We start from the raw sequence: 15,333 nt of genomic DNA, 5'->3' as shown, positions 1-15,333 counted from the left end.
TTCGGAGGTCTCAAGAAGGTAAGAAATACAAGAATGTGTGTGTGTGTGTGTGTGTGTGTGTGTGTGTGTGTGTGTGTGTGTGTGTGTGTGTGTGTGTGTGTGTGTGTGTGTGTGTGTGTGTGTGTGTGTGTGTGTGTTCTTGTATTTCTACCCTTCTTGAGACATCAACAAGGAAAAGTACCTTCCATATGAGGACCGGTGAACAAGTTAGGACATAAATCATGGTCCCAATACGGAAAACCATTGCATCTAATAGAGAATGTCTCATTTGCACCCCCTGGTGGTGAAATCTATCAAAATGAGGGTGGTCCTAAAAAGGAGGCATTTCTCAAATTGCTCCCCCTCTGGTCAACATATGAAATAACAAGTGTGTGTGAGAAATTAAAATGCGCCACCTTTGGCCAAAATTAATTAAAACAAATAAAATAAATATGTATGTAGAGACATACTGTAATAACTTGAAGTAAATAATGAAGATTAAAAACCAATTACAAACAAAACATTTAATAAAAATTAAACAATTCTCCCAATGTGTCGACTTTTTTCTTATAAAATCTCGTAAAATCATTACTTTTATGTCAAATTATTACTTTTTAATGCAAAATGGTGACATTTGTCATATAAAATTCCGACTTTTATCACGATATTGCCAATTGTTTTGTCGTTCTTGTAAAATAGTGACATTTTTTGAGTAAAACCATGACTTTTGTCATCATTTTGCCGAGCAAAATTCCGATTGTTATTATAATATTTAAGTTTTCTTATAAAATTGTGACTTTTGTCGAGTGAAATTACGACTCTTTTCATAAAATTGCCAAAATGCTAAGCTTTTCTTGTAAAATTCCAACTTGTATCATAATATTGCACAAATGTTCCGTTTTTCTTGCAAAATGTTGACTTGTGTTGAGTAAAATTACGACTTTTATTATAATTCTGCCAAAATTCCAAGTTTTTCTCTGACCTTTCTCTTTTGAAATTACAACTTATTTTTCACAACAAGCTTTTTTATATTTGCATAGTATGTATATATTATTAATGTTGTACATACACATCTTTATATATATAAAGAGATTTTTCGGGGGTCTCAAGAATGTACGAAGTACAAGTGTGTGTGTGTGTGTGTGTGTGTGTGTGTGTGTGTGTGTGTGTGTGTGTGTGTGTGTGTGTGTGTGTGTGTGTGTGTGTGTGTGTGTGTGTGTGTGTGTGTGTGTGTGTGTGGTCAATATGCAATCTACTCTTCCGGGCCCTGCTACCCAGAAGTGAGTGATTGAGCATAGTAGCAGATAAGAAGGACAACACAACACACTGTGGCCTTGTGTGTGTGTGTGTGTGTGTGTGTGTACTTGTCAGTGAACGTCGAGGGATCATAGAGGGGGGAAACGCAGAACGGAAACTCGGGTCGGTTTAAAAAAATAAAATAAAAATAGTCCACATATTTAGTCCAGAAGGAGATATGAGTGGGTGGTATGGTGTGACAGCCCAAACTATGTTGAGGGTTAAAATAACACGGTCCTGCCTCTCAGCCGCACACAGTAACACACACGTACACAAACACACGTACACGCACACTTGGACCCCCAGAGGCTCCCTTTCCTCCTCTGTCTACTCTGTCAGTCTGAGCCCCCGAGGCCCTCCAAGCATTTAGAGACGCTCTCCACAAAAAGCTCAGTCATTGGTCCCGGCTGCTATTCTAGGAGGTTTCTAGCCACTCCGTGGTGCCTAGGGATGATGTTCCAAACCGGTTCTCCCGGTTGTTCGATAAGAAAAGAACCGATTCCATGGACTCAAATCCCTTTTTGAGAACCGGTTCCCGTTATCGAGGCCACTATAGTAAAGAAAAAGAGTTGGTTCTTTATTCGAATCCCTGGGAACGAATCCCTTCCCACAGGAAATGCCCTGTGGGACGGCAATGTTATGCCCATTTGATTGTAGACTCTTACTGACACCTTGTGGCGATATGAAAATACTGCGCGTCATTAGTTTGGGCACTTCCGGGTTGGCGACGTCAGTTCAGTTCATGAGACAATTGAGAAGTAGACAAGTTGAGTTAGCTCTTACAAGCCTTGGAAAAGATAAGTCTGTAAGTAAACTGTTTAACTTGTTTATGTAACTCAATATTAAGGTGGAAAGTGGTTAAATTTGATACTTAGATGTTTATTGAAAAACGATTTTTGTGCATTGTTTAAATGGATGTTTTGAGGACTTAAAATGGCTGCCAGTCGTGTATTTCCACCATCGAAATAGTTTCAACACTCAGAAGTATTTGTTTGATGATAGTACTGTATATTTGTGTGAAGCTAATATTTACATATTGTGTATTACATTTCAGTATGTTAATTGAATCACATAGCTTATACATTTGTCATTGTGTGTATTTCAGTTTTAAAAAAAATAAAAATAACAGTCCAGTGCAAGACAAAAGTAAAGATAGGAAGAGACAAAGCAACATCAACAACAATAAAGAGCCTAAATGGATTCATCTGCTTTGGAACTTTATTAGACGTCTTGGATTGTTTGTTAGCTGTGTAGTTAGTATGTTCCAAAGCAGAAGTGCACTTTTTGGAGAGCTGTATTATTTTCAGTTTTGTGCCCAAGGGGCTGATTTTATTCAACACTATATTATTATTTATACACCTATAGTGATCACAGAGACAGGTTGTTTTTGTGTTACTGTATATATTTGTTTTTCTGAAAAATCCCACTTAATATACTTTGGGTAACAACAGTCAGTATTTATTTATTTTATTTTTTAGGGGGGTAACTGTCAATATTTATTTATTTATTTTATTTTATTTTTTTCTTATAAAATAAAAGTGAGCTTTTGTTAAACCAAATATTGTGGAGAATGCATATATTTTAAGAGTTATTTATTTATTCATAGTCATGTTTAAAGCAGCTAATATTTTCTCATGTGTACACTTTGTGCTTGTATCTTATGTCCACAAGTAAACCCTGTGCTTTACCTTGAAGGCGTTGGAATGTGTATTGGGAGTATGATGTACTCCCTTTTTACCTTATCTGTTTAGAACAATGAAGCTCTATTCCTTTCTTATACCGCTTCTAGATGCCGCTATTAACGCACTGTAAAGACTGGTCTCCTAAAGCTTTAGTAAAACTTGATAATATTCCTATTCTGTCTTGGTGGTCCTTCTTACTCAACATATATGTCATCCGAAAGAATTTGGGATTGACCAGTGTCTTTTATTCCCTGAGAGGAAAATTTATACACACACCCTAATAATACTTGTGTGTTGAAGCACAGTACATCCCATCAAGCGGTGCGGCTTAATAGCTTACCAAAGTCGTACTAAAACATGTTGATAGATTTTTGAGCGCCGTGTGTAATGTTCTATATTTTCAATGGAGCATATAACATTTTGGTGTTGTTTACTTGAGTCATATTGCAGTCTACACATATCTCTTATGTGTGACTGCCATCTACTGGTCACACTCATCATTTCACCATGTACCAAAATAAAATGGCTTCGAGGTCGGTAAGCACAACCAAAATGATTCCGTACATTAGGCGCACCGGGTAATAAGGCACACTGTCGAATTTTGAGAAAATTAAAGATTTTTGAGCACCATGTGTAATGTTCTATATTTTCCAATGGAACATATACAATTTTGGTGTTGTCTACTTGAGTCATATTGCAGTCTACACGTATCTCTTATGTGTGACTGCCATCATATTGCAGTCTACACGTATCTCTTATGTGTGACTGCCATCATATTGCAGTATACACGTATCTCTTATGTGTGACTGCCATCATATTGCAGTCTACACGTATGTCTTATGTGTGACTGCCATCATATTGCAGTCTACACGTATGTCTTATGTGTGACTGCCATCATATTGCAGTCTACACGTATCTCTTACGTGTGACTGCCATCCTATTGCAGTCTACACGTATCTCTTATGTGTGACTGCCATCATATTGCAGTCTACACGTATCTCTTGTATGACTGCCATCATATTGCAGTCTACACGTATCTCTTATGTGTGGCTGCCATCATATTGCAGTCTACACATATCTCTTATGTGTGACTGCCATCATATTACAGTATACACGTATCTCTTGTGTGTGACTGCCATCATATTGTAGTCTACACGTATGTCTTATGTGTGACTGCCATCATATTGCAGTCTACACGTATCTCTTATGTGTGACTGCCATCATATTGCAGTATACACGTATCTCTTATGTGTGACTGCCATCATATTGCTGTCTACACGTATCTCTTGTGTGTGACTGCCATCATATTGCAGTCTACACGTATGTCTTATGTGTGACTGCCATCATATTGCAGTCTACACGTATCTCTTATGTGTGACTGCCATCATATTGCAGTCTACACGTATCTCTTATGTGTGACTGCCATCATATTGCAGTCTACACGTATCTCTTATAAGTGGCTGGCATCATATTGCAGTATACACGTATCTCTTATGTGTGACTGCCATCATATTGCAGTCTACACGTATCTCTTGTGTGTGACTGCCATCATATTGCAGTCTACACGTATCTCTTATGTGTGGCTGGCATCATATTGCAGTATACACGTATCTCTTATGTGTGACTGCCATCATATTACAGTATACACGTATCTCTTGTGTGTGACTGCCATCATATTGGAGTCTACACGTATCTCTTATGTGTGACTGGCATCATATTGCAGTCTACACGTATCTCTTATGTGTGACTGCCATCATATTGCAGTCTACACGTATCTCTTATGTGTGACTGCCATCATATTGCAGTCTACACGTATCTCTTATGTGTGACTGCCATCATATTGCAGTCTACACGTATCTCTTATGTGTGACTGCCATCATATTGCAGTATACACGTATCTCTTATGTTTGACTGCCATCATATTGCAGTCTACGCGTATGTCTTATGTGTGACTGCCATCATATTGCAGTCTACACGTATCTCTTATGTGTGACTGCCATCATATTGCAGTCTACACGTATCTCTTATGTGTGACTGCCATCATATTGCAGTCTACACGTATCTCTTATGTGTGACTGCCATCATATTGCAGTCTACACGTATCTCTTATGTGTGACTGCCATCATATTGCAGTCTACACGTATCTCTTATGTGTGACTGCCATCATATTGCAGTCTACACGTATCTCTTATGTGTGGCTGGCATCATATTGCAGTCTACACGTATCTCTTATGTGTGGCTGGCATCATATTGCAGTATACACGTATCTCTTATGTTTGACTGCCATCATATTGCAGTCTACACGTATCTCTTATGTGTGACTGCCATCATATTACAGTCTACACGTATCTCTTGTATGACTGCCATCATATTGCAGTCTACACATATCTCTTATGTGTGGCTGCCATCATATTGCAGTCTACACATATCTCTTATGTGTGACTGCCATCATATTACAGTATACACGTATCTCTTGTGTGTGACTGCCATCATATTGCAGTCTACACGTATCTCTTACGTGTGACTGCCATCATATTGCTGTCTACACGTATCTCTTGTGTGTGACTGCCATCATATTGCAGTCTACACGTATGTCTTATGTGTGACTGCCATCATATTGCAGTCTACACGTATCTCTTATGTGTGACTGCCATCATATTGCAGTCTACACGTATCTCTTATGTGTGACTGCCATCATATTGCAGTCTACACGTATCTCTTATGTGTGACTGCCATCATATTGCAGTCTACACGTATCTCTTATGTGTGGCTGGCATCATATTGCAGTATACACGTATCTCTTATGTTTGACTGCCATCATATTGCAGTCTACACGTATCTCTTATAAGCGGCTGGCATCATATTGCAGTCTACACGTATCTCTTATGTGTGACTGCCATCATATTGCAGTCTACACGTATCTCTTATGTGTGACTGCCATCTACTGGTCACACTCGTCATTTCACCATGTACCAAAATAAAATAGCTTCGAGGTCGGTAAGCACAACCAAAATTATTCCGTACATTGTAGGGACCTGACGGCGTGTTTAGGACACAGGTGTTTCTATTCAAGCCACTTCCTGCAACACTCCATCAGCCACACCCGGGGGTTATTATTGTGTCCTTGATCAAAAAAATCATTCCTACCTGAGATGCTCGAGCCTGAGAAATGACGTTTTTTCCAACTGAGACGCTGTTCTCAGGTTGATGGTAGGTCAGACAACCTCAGACGAGGCCCCCAATCCATCTGTCCGGCTCCAAGGCCGTGGCACCTGGAGTTCATCGCCATTCATCGGTCAAAACTAATCCAGGTATGTTTCCTGTAAAAAAACAACAACAACGCAACTTAATGACGACATACCAAAAAAGTGGAATATTAATAAAAAATACAGTTGTTCAGTGTACAGAACATAGAAAATATATTTTTTTGTAGAAATTTCTCAAGTGCGCTTGGAAGAATAAAAGAGTAGTCCAGTGCACAGATGTACCTCGGTTTTCGAGTAACCCACTACCTGTAGGATTTGGTTTTTGATTAAAATCGTCACAGACTACTGCCACAGTTCGGTTTCAGCGATCCTTCCTTTGTTTAAGTTCTGGTTGCCAGGTGCGCTGATCACACACTTACTAGTTTGTGTTTATTGATTAGGGTCCCCACCTGCTGCCGCCACTAATCACGCCCAGTTTTATACACATCTCGCCGTTAACTCAGCGCAGGTCGATTGTTCGTTACGTTTGTTTGCTTTTGGCTACTTTGTAGTTCGTGCTACGGTAAGAATTTATTGTTGTTTGCGTTCAGGTTTGCTAAACTTGCACAGCTTTTTCCATACTTTCCGTGCCCTTCAGAGCGGCACGCCATTTTTGCTTTTTCTCTTTGTACCGTATTTTTCAGACTATAGGGCGCACCGGATTATAAGGCGCACTGCCGATGAACGGGTCTATTCAGGTCTATTTTCGTACAAAAGGCGCACCGGATTATAAGGCGCATTAAAGGGGTCATATTATTATAAGTTTTTTCTAAATGTAAAACACTTCCTTGTGGTCTACATAACATGTAATGGTGGTCCTTTGGTCAAAATGTTGCATAGATTCTGTTTTACAGATCATCTTCAAGCCGCTTTCTGACAATCGCTTCTCTCCGTCATCTTTGTTGTAGCGGTGTACACGCAAGGACGGGAGTGGAAGAAGTGTCAAAAGATGGCGCTAACTGTTTTAATGACATTCAGACTACTTAAATCAATAATGGAGCAGCATATCCTCGTGGCTCACTAGTGCAATAACAGCGCCGGAAATGTGTCCCGTGAAAAAACGTTCAACCGGAACTCTGTCGTAGCTAAAGTTCCTTGGGTGAATAATGTAAACTCACAACACCTGTATGTTTTAGCGCTTTCATGGCGAGTTTATTGACAGATGTAAGTAAGAACTTTACACCACTTTATATTAGAAATGGCAACAGTGGAGGATGAATGTCCCATAACAAGAAGATAGAGAAAAAAAGGTGTGAATGAATGATGGGTTTTTAACATGTAAAGCGACTTTGGGTACTTAGAAAAGCGCTATATAAATCCCAGGTATTATTATTATTATTATTATTATTATTAAAAAGAAGAAGCTTATCGACTACGGTGTCATCACGGAGTACAAAGGCGGATGCGCGCAAATTTTCAGGACTTAGGCAGATCCCAAATACAGATCAGCAGGTGCCAGAAGGTAAGAATAGTTGCTTTTGCATAATATTGCAAAACAAAACCAGAATCAGAATGCCTCTATTGTCATTGCATGAAAAGAACGAAATTGAACAGCAATACAGTTCAGTGCTTTTAAAACAACCTACATAAAATACTCTTAAAACAACAAACTATAATAAAAATGTTAAAAAAATATTACACAGCAGATCTCTATCAGAGGTAAGCAAGTTAATAAAGTGGTGAGTGTTCAGGTAAGTGCAGAGTTTAGGGCAATAACAGCTCTAGGATAGAAACTGTTTTTCAGTCTATTTGTCCTTGCTTTGATGGTCTTATAGCGCCTCCCTGAGGGCAAGAGTTCAAGCCAGTGGTGACCTGGGTGGGATGAGTCCCTGAGGATGCCAGATATTATGTCTTACCTTATACACACACCATAATAATACTCGTATGTTAAAGCACAGTACATCTTATGTGTGACTGCCATCATATTGCGGTCTACCCGTATCTCTTATGTGTGACTGCCATCTACCGGTCACACTTATCATTTCACCATGTACCAAATAAAATTTCTTCGAGGTCGGTAAGCACAACCAAAATGATTCCGTACATTAGACGCACCGCGGTGGTTATAAGGTGCATTGTCGAGTTTTGAGAAAATGAAAGGATTTTAAGTGCACCTTATTGTCCGAAAAATACGGTATACGGAATTAAAAGACTCTTTCCTGCACGCTGCTTCTGCCGTTTCCCGTTTTTTTTGCACCCTGGGTACACGACCGTCGCTACAATGCAACCAGAACGTAACACTTTGTCTCGGTTATAGTGATGTGTGATACCACTAATTAAAATTTAGTAAAATTCAGGCTGTTATCGGCGATACCGATCCGATACTGATCCTTTCTGCAAACAATACCCTATATGTCTGGTGAAATGTTTTAATTTCAGGTGTTGCTGCTCTTGGGAATAATCTTTAAATGCTAAAAAATCACAAATGATGGCATTATTCTCCACTGAATTTAAATTAAAGTCCTTATGCCTTGTCTTCAAATAGCCTATAATAAAAATATATGTACACTTGTTTTATACTACTGAGTGACTCATTTTAATTGCCAGTATTTTTTGTTTTTTTGCTTGCGCATTACTTACTTACAGAGGCGGAATAAAAAGTAGTTCCCATCAATCGAGTTTCATTTAGGCAAGATCTTAGTTATTTAGTGACTTTACACTGTGTTGCTGCTGATTACTTACATTATCGCAAATAACTAAAGTATCAAAAGTGTCGGTATTTTGATCTAGGATGGACTGATGCAAAGTGTAAAAGTGTTCTGTGGTCTGACGAGTCCACATTTCAATTTTGGAAACTGTGGACGTTGTGCCCTCAGGACCAAAGAGGAAAAGAACCATCCGGATTGTTCTAGGCGCAAAGTGTAAAAGCCAGCATGTGTGATGGTATGGGGGTGTATTAGTGCCCAAGACATGGGTAACTTACACATCTGTGAAGGCACCATTAATGCTGAAAGGTACATACAGGTTTTGGAGCAACATATGTTGCCATCCAAGCAACGTTACCATGGACGCCCCTGCTTATTTCAGCAAGACAATGCCAAGCCACGTGTTACATCAACAAAAAAGAAAAATAAACAAAGACAAAAGGAAAAAAACAGCCTGCATGGCAGCTTTGTGTCAACATTGCAACTTTTTCTTGTTAGATTTCACCTCATTCCACTTTTTTGAAATGTTTTTTTTCTATTTTTGCAATATTATCAATTTTGCAATTTTTGCAGAATCTGCGGGCCGCAAATGGCCCCCGGGCCGCACTTTGGACACCCCTGGTTTAATGCATCCAGCGGGGCATCACAACAAAATGAGGCATAATAATGTGTTAATTCCACGACTGTATATATTGGTATCGCTTGATATCGGAATCGGTAATTAAGAGTTGGACAATATCGGGATATCGGCAAAAAAGCCATTATCGGACATCTCTAGTTATTACTCAGTTTTCTTAAATGCGTAGCAGAGTGAAACAAACTGCAAAAGTTCCAAACACCACCGGTCCGCCACCAAAAAACGAAATTTGACATGAATTAGAGATGTCCGATAATATCGGTCTGCCGATATTATCGGCCGATAAATGCGTTAAAATTTAATATCGGAAATTATCGGTATCGGTTTTTTATCATCAGTATCGTTTTTTTTTTGTTTTTTTTTAATTAAATCCACATAAAAAACACAGGATACACTTACAATTAGTGCACCAACCCAAAAAACCTCCCTCCCCCATTTACACTCATTCACACAAAAGGGTTGTTTCTTTCTGTTATTAATATTCTGGTTCCTACATTATATATCAATATATATCTATACAGTCTGCAAGGGATACAGTCCGTAAGCACACATGATTGTGCGTGCTGCTGGTCCACTAATAATACTAACCTTTAACAGTTCATTTTACTAATTTTCATTAATTACTAGTTTCTATGTAACTGTTTTTATATTGTTTTACTTTCTTTTTTATTCAAGAAAATGTTTTTAATGTATTTATCTTATTTTATTTGATTCATTTTTTTAAAAAGTACCTTATCTTCACCATACCTGGTTGTCCAAATTAGGCATAATAATGTGTTAATTCCACGACTGTATATATTGGTATCGCTTGATATCGGAATCGGTAATTAAGAATTGGACAATATCGGGATATCGGCAAAAAAGCCATTATCGGACATCTCTAGTTATTACTCAGTTTTCTTAAATGCGTAGCAGAGTGAAACAAACTGCAAAAGTTCCAAACACCACCGGTCCGCCACCAAAAAACGAAATTTGACATGAATTAGAGATGTCCAATAATATCGGTCTGCCGATATTATCGGCCGATAAATGCGTTAAAATTTTATATCGGAAATTATCGGTATCGGTTTTTTATCATCAGTATCGTTTTTTTTTGTTTTTTTTTAATTAAATCCACATAAAAAACACAAGATACACTTACAATTAGTGCACCAACCCAAAAAACCTCCCTCCCCCATTAACACTCATTCACACAAAAGGGTTGTTTCTTTCTGTTATTAATATTCTGGTTCCTACATTATATATCAATATATATCAATACAGTCTGCAAGGGATACAGTCCGTAAGCACACATGATTGTGCGTGCTGCTGGTCCACTAATAATACTAACCTTTAACAGTTAATTTGACTAATTTTCATTAATTACTAGTTTCTATGTAACTGTTTTTATATTGTTTTACTTTCTTTTTTATTCAAGAAAATGTTTTTAATTTATTTATCTTATTTTATTTGATTCATTTTTTTAAAAAGTACCTTATCTTCACCATACCTGGTTGTCCAAATTAGGCATAATAATGTGTTAATTCCACGACTGTATATATCGGTTGATATCGGTATCGGTTGATATCGGTATCGGTAATTAAAGAGTTGGACAATATCGGCATATCGGATATCGGCAAAAAGCCATTATCGGACATCCCTAACATGAATCGATTGTGGTAAATCCATGAATCACCACTTAGAGCGTTATGATGCAATGTGGCCTGCAGAATCAATAACACAGAAGTGGGAGCGATTTCCATTAGTGGGTCCCGAATTGACCTGACCACGGTCCAAGTCCGGTCCGGGGGCTGCGGCGGAGACCCCCAGCGTGGCGGCGAGTGAATGAATCCGTCCGATTCACGCGCACAGACAAGGACGCAGTCAACCCGCCACAAAATCAAAAGGATGGCTGCAGAAACACGCAACACTGAGCTTGTCTTCTTCACTACGCTCGCTCCACAAATGACGTCTTTGTGTGACGGACAACACACAGACGTGTGTATTTGGCACGTTGCACAGCAGGGGGGTGGTCCGACATCCCACACCTTGTTTCCTATTGGCCGTCGCCATATTGTGAATATACAATTCTTTAAGCTAGTTTTTTTCCAGGTAGCCTTTTCTAGGAACCAAAAAGTTCAAGAACTTCTGGTTACTGGAACCTTTAGTTCCTAGAACTATAGGTTCCTGTAGAAGTGTGTGGTTGGTGTTTCCTCCACATTTCACAGTTCAAGCCAATATTAGCTCATTTGGAATTTGATGCCTGTGACAGGTTTCAAAAAAGCTGGCACAAGTGGCAAAAAGGACTGAGAAAGTTGAGGAAAGCTCATCAAACACTTATTTGGAATGAACATGCTAATTGGGAACAGGTGGGTGCCGCGATTGGGTATAAAAAGCAGCTTCCATGAAATGCTCAGTCATTCACAAACAAAAACGGGGCGAGGGTCACCACTTTGTGAACAAATGCATGAGCAAACTGTCCAATAGTTTAAGAACAACATTTCTCAACAAGCTATTGCAAGGAATTTAGGGATTTCACCATCTACGATCCGTAATATCATCAAAAGGTTCGGAGAATCTGGAGAAATCACTGCACGTAAGCGATGATATTAAGGACCTTCGATCCCTCAGGCGGTACTGCATCAAAAAGCGACATCAGTGTGTAAAGGATATCACCACATGGGCTCAAGGAACACTTCAGAAAACCACTGTCAGTAACTAGAGTTTGTCGCTACATCTGTAAGTGCAAGTTAAAACTCTACTATGCAAAGTGAAAGCCATTTATCAACAACACCCAGAAACGCTGCCGGCTTTGCTGGGCCCGAGCTCATCTAAGATGGACTGATGCAAAGTGGAAAAGTGTTCTGTGGTCTGACGAGTCCACATTTCAAATTGTTTTTCAAAACTGTGGACGTCGTGTCCTCCGGACCAAAGAGGAAAAGAACCATCCAGATTGTTATAGGCGCAAAGTGTAAAAGCCAGCATCTGTGATGGTATGGGGGTGTATTAGTGCCCAAGGCATGGGTAACTTACACATCTGTGAAGGCGCCATTAATGCTGAAAGGTACATACAGGTTTTGGAGCAACATATGTTGCCATCAAAGCAACGTTATCATGGACGCCCCTGCTTATTTCAGCAAGACAATGCCAAGCCACGTGTTACATCAACGTGGCTTCATAGTAAAAGAGTGCGGGTACTAGACTGGCCTGCCTGTAGTCCAGACCTGTCTCCCATTGAAAATGTGTGGCGCATTATGAAGCTTAAAATAGCACAAGGGAGACCCCCGGACTGTTGAACAACTTAAGCTGTACATCAAGCAAGAATGGGAAATAATTCCACCTGAAAAGCTTCAAAAATGTGTCTCCTCAGTTCCTAAATAGTTACTGAGTGTTGTTAAAAGGAAAGGCCATGTAACACAGTGGTAAAAATGCCCCTGTGCCAACTTTTTTGCAATGTGTTACTGCCATTAAGTTCTAAGTTATTGATTATTTGCAAAAGAAAAATTAAGTTTCTCAGTTGGAACATCAAATATCTTGTCTTTGCAGTCTTTTCAATTGAATATAAGTTGAAAATGATTTGCAAATCAGTGTAATCTGTTTGTATTTACCATTTACACAACGTGCCAACTTCACTGGTTTTGGGTTTTCACTTCCGACTTCTGGCAACAAATGTGTCTCCTACTTCCGGGAACAAAGACGCGTGCGTTCTGATCATGGCAGACTTGGTAACAAACAACGAAGACGACTATTTTCAGACAAACGAGGATTTACAATCTTATCTTTTTTGAAGATGAATACACTGAGGATGAACTGCTGCTTCTAGAAGCCAGCACGAAGGAAGGATGACACGAAGCTGCAAAATAAGGAATTTGAAGCCAAGCTATTTCGACATAAATGGAGTGCTTACCCAAATAAACCGGAAAAATCCATCGAGTGAATCACCCTTTATATTGATCATGATACACGCAGCACGTCATGCGTGTATCATGACAGACAGCATACACAAACAAAACATAACATGTGAGCTAATACTTTACATATACTGTAATATGATTGTTCATGTTTTTCAGTCAGTACAGATCGCAGTGTTGTGCATTACAAACTCAAACGTGCTTTGTGCTGACGTAGAAGCTGGCTTATCTCTTGCCGTAGTTAGCTTTTACGGCTAAAACCGTGGCACGCTGATGTGTTAGTAGGCTAGAAAAAGTAGTTCCTAAGTGTTCGCTCGAACAATAACAATGTTTCTACCGCTTGGTTATTTCTTTCTGGGATTGAACAAAAACACAACATGTAAACTCTTCTCGGTATCAAATACCTCCTTTGTCATGTCCACGTATCAATCCAGTGCTAACTCAACAAACCGTAAGAAACGAAGGTAAAAAACGATTCAAAAGGGGTTAAGTTCACTTTTTTGGGTTTTACAGAGACATTTTGAAGCAGAAAACATAAAACGGCAGGTTTTTAAGTTCCATGTGGGTCGAGGAGGAGGAGCCACAGTCACCCTTTACTGTGTATAAACCGTTTTGTGCATGAATTGATTTATGTGGACCCCGACTTTAAACAAGTTGAAAAACTTATTCGGGTGTTACCATTTAGTGGTCAATTGTACGGAATATGTACTGTACTGTGCAATCTACTAATAAAAATTTCAATCAATCAATCAAAAAAACAGAATTGCTTTTGTGACATCCAGTGGACACATTTACAACAGCAGTTTATTTCGTTTAAAAAAAACAAAAACGCTCATTTTTATACTTGGCAAACTCATCAAAACCTTGACACCCCTCCTCTACATCAAAATATTACAACTTTTTCCTTGAAAATTTAACTAAATTATTGCGAGCGGGTTAAGTCACAGTCTTTCTGGGATTGAACAAAAAACACAACATGTAAACTCTTCTCGGTATCAAATACCTCCTTTGTCATGTCCACGTATCAATCCAGTGCTAACTCAACAAACCGTAAGAAACGAAGGTAAAAAAACGATTCAAAAGGGGTTAAGTTCACTTTTTTGGGTTTTACAGAGACATTTTAAAGCAGAAGACATAAAACGGCAGGTTTTTAAGTTCCATGTGGGTCGAGGAGGAGGAGCCACAGTCACCCTTTACTGTGTATAAACCGTTTGCTTGCCTTACCATGAATTGATTTACGTGGACCCCGACTTTAAACAAGTTGAAAAACTTATTCGGGTGTTACCATTTAGTGGTCAATTGTACGGAATATGTACTGTACTGTGCAATCTACTAATAAAAATTTCAATCAATCAATCAATCAAAAAAACAGAATTGCTTTTGTGACATCCAGTGGACACATTTACAACAGCAGTTTATTTCGTTTAAAAAAAAAAAAAACGCTCATTTTTATACTTGGCAAACTCATCAAAACCTTGACACCCCTCCTCTACATCAAAATATTACAACTTTTTCCTTGAAAATGTAACTAAATTATTGCGAGCAGGTTAAGTCACAGTCTTTCTGGGATTGAACAAAAAACACAACATGTAAACTCTTCTCGGTATCAAATACCTCCTTTGTCATGTCCACGTATCAATCCAGTGCTAACTCAACAAACCGTAAGAAACGGAGGTAAAAAAAACTATTCAAAAAGGGGTTACGTTCACTTTTTGGGGTTTTACAGAGACATTTTGAAGCAGAAGACATACAACGGCAGGTTTTTAAGTTCCATGTGGGTCGAGGAGGAGGAGCCACAGTCACCCTTTACTGTGTATAAACCGTTTGCTTGCCTTACCATGAATTGATTTACGTGGACCCCGACTTTAAACAAGTTGAAAAACTTATTCGGGTGTTACCATTTAGTGGTCAATTGTACGGAATATGTACTGTACTGTGCAATCTACTAATAAAAATTTC

General features: G+C 38.9%; 1 protein-coding gene across 1 annotated transcript in view; it reads right to left on the bottom strand.

The window, feature by feature from the left end:
- tnk2b (tyrosine kinase, non-receptor, 2b) overlaps window positions 1-15,333 on the bottom strand; it is a 166,924-nt gene that overhangs the window by 129,015 nt on the left and 22,576 nt on the right. Inside the window, exon 2 of the mRNA XM_062070215.1 lies at window positions 6,105-6,277. The gene's annotated coding sequence lies outside the window, so the exon portion shown is untranslated. The remainder of the gene's footprint in view (window positions 1-6,104; window positions 6,278-15,333) is intronic.

The sequence above is a fragment of the Entelurus aequoreus genome, linkage group LG14, assembly GCF_033978785.1.
Source record: "Entelurus aequoreus isolate RoL-2023_Sb linkage group LG14, RoL_Eaeq_v1.1, whole genome shotgun sequence".
Classification (NCBI taxonomy): Eukaryota; Metazoa; Chordata; class Actinopteri; order Syngnathiformes; family Syngnathidae; genus Entelurus; species Entelurus aequoreus.
The sequence above is the reverse complement of the archived record's forward strand: the minus strand, read 5'-3'. Positions and strand labels throughout refer to the sequence as shown.